Genomic DNA, 2,488 nt, shown 5'->3' with positions numbered 1-2,488 from the left:
ATAAATAAAATAGTCAAAATATGGGTACATCAGTCATCATCGTTTAACAATTTCAAAAGGAACAATTGAACAGAACACAAAAACATCTACTATCTACGAACACATTTATTGATTTGAGTGTCTGACGTCAGAAAATTTTATACGTCACATAAATTTGTCGTTCAATGTGCGTACAAACAATTTTAAAATTTTCATGGGAATGTTAGCATACAGGGTTAAAAAATCAAAAGTTAAAAAATCAAAAGTATGTAAGAATAAATTTAAGAAATAGACCGAGATTAAAACTAGTCCAAAAGTTATATATAGAATTTATAAGAATCCAAAAATAGTTAATTCCACTACGCGATTGAATGATTTTGACGTTTGTGGTTCAACGTTTATTGTAATTCATAATAGAAATATATCATAATGACATATAATAGAACAATATCATATTGACGGGATCTTTTAAAGTACAGAGTCACGTTATAAGAACAAAAGAAATACAAAAAGTCGCAAATACAAAACAAACCACAAAAAAATGAAATGTATAAGAACTTAGAGTTTTTTTTAGAACTCTGACTTAGAATCATTTAGACAATACACATGGTAATTTCGGGGCATTTTTTTTTATTTCGTTAAGGAACTGTCTATGGTGGGGTTCGTGTTGCTCAGTCTTTATTTTTTTATGTTGTTTCTTGTGTACTATTATTTGTCTGTTTGTATTTTTCATTTTTAGCCATGGCGTTGTCAGTTTATTTTCGATTTATGAGTTTGACTGTTACGCTGGTATCTTTCGCACCTCTTTTACAAATGAATGTTTAAGTCTCTAAAAATGGCAATATAGCTGCTCAGTATTTAACCATCACGAGCATAAGATATTTGGGTTTAACCATTTCTAAATTCAGAAAAGCGTCTCGGACGTACCATATTTTTTGGTGTTATATATTGCCATTGCTGTGCACCTCTTGTCTCATTTATTCATTGTTTACATATTCATATTCACAAATAAAACCTTCAACATTAACTTAAGGATGGATGTTCGCTTGCCATGTTTTGGAATTTTTGTAACATTTTCTGAATCCTCTGGTTTGATCTATTTGAATGCATTAACATTTTGCCCATTAACCCCCTTTTTTCCTTTGATAAATCTTTTATATGTATAATTATAAGCCATCTACAAAAATTTCCTAAAATCTTTGTTATTTTTTAATAGTTTTTGAGAACTTTAACTTGCCAATGATAAAGCTATACAAAATCAAGAGAGAACATTTTCCAGCCCAAACTTCAATGGTTAATATCTCGAAAACAAGTTCATTGATCTATATTTTTTTAGATTTGTTGGTTCCTTTATTTAACCCCTATCAATATATACTAGTGTAATGAAAAGCTTGTTATTTTTAAACTGAGTAGCGAACTTCCCTAATAGCTTTGTTAATGAAATATCTTAGCACAGTTGAGTTTATTGTGTTACTCGAAAGGTTTCCTTGTTTACTCTCTTAAAATGTACATCATCTTGATAAATGTTTTCTTTCATTGTAGATGTTTTTTTTGTGAAAAAAAAAAGATTAGGGAAAATCTGTTTTTCTCTTTTCCATTTGAATGTCATCCAAAATAGAATTTAATTTAGTTTCGAAATGGTCCTTTTAAATGTTTGTATGAAAGATTGAATGGCCAAGAGAGCAATTGATTCTCATTTCTTGGCATTTTTAAAATAAGTATTAAAAGAAAATACATTGTCAATACAGATACATCACAGTTTAATCATTGAATGTGCGGTGACTGAATTACTGAATAGATTAAAAGATGCAAGAAATATAAATAAATAAATGTGTTGTATTGTTTTCTTCTATTTCAAAATATTTGATATTACTTTATCCAATAATTGAGCATAAAAAAATCATGCCATAATCATAACAAAGTATTACGTATATTGCAACAAATCCAAGGACATTAAAAAGGTACAAATTCATTAAAATACCATACTTAACATTGTCTTTGAATTGTTATTTCAGGCATCACATTAACTGGTTATCACTATGCCGTTTAATTGAGCATAATATAAGGTATCCAATTCATAAAGGGCATTACCAAAAATATCCGTATGCAGAAATATGATGTCAAAATTTATCCACTTGAAGTTCATGAACAATGCGTTGTTCTTTCATGGAATTTCTTACAAGAAGTGCAAAGGCTATGGTCATGGCATACGGAAAACATGTATGCGAATTCAATACATATTGGTAGACTTTATTTCAAACGGTTTTCATTTCTATAGATTTGGAGTAATAAAGCATTTTCTTTTAAAAAAATTCATTTATACAATAAATTCATCATAGATACCAGGGTCAAAGTATTATAAGCAAAACATGTATTCCGTCAAAAATATCTTTTCAGTGACGCTCAAATAAAAAATATGAAAAGGCAATAAAAAGAAAATGAGCATTGCGAACTTAACGTGTTGAAAGACTATCCAAATACCGTTAATTTATACTAAAACTTACCCACT

This window comes from Mytilus edulis, chromosome 5 (assembly GCF_963676685.1).
Source record: "Mytilus edulis chromosome 5, xbMytEdul2.2, whole genome shotgun sequence".
Lineage (NCBI taxonomy): Eukaryota > Metazoa > Mollusca > Bivalvia > Mytilida > Mytilidae > Mytilus > Mytilus edulis.
Note: the sequence above shows the minus strand (reverse complement) of the source record.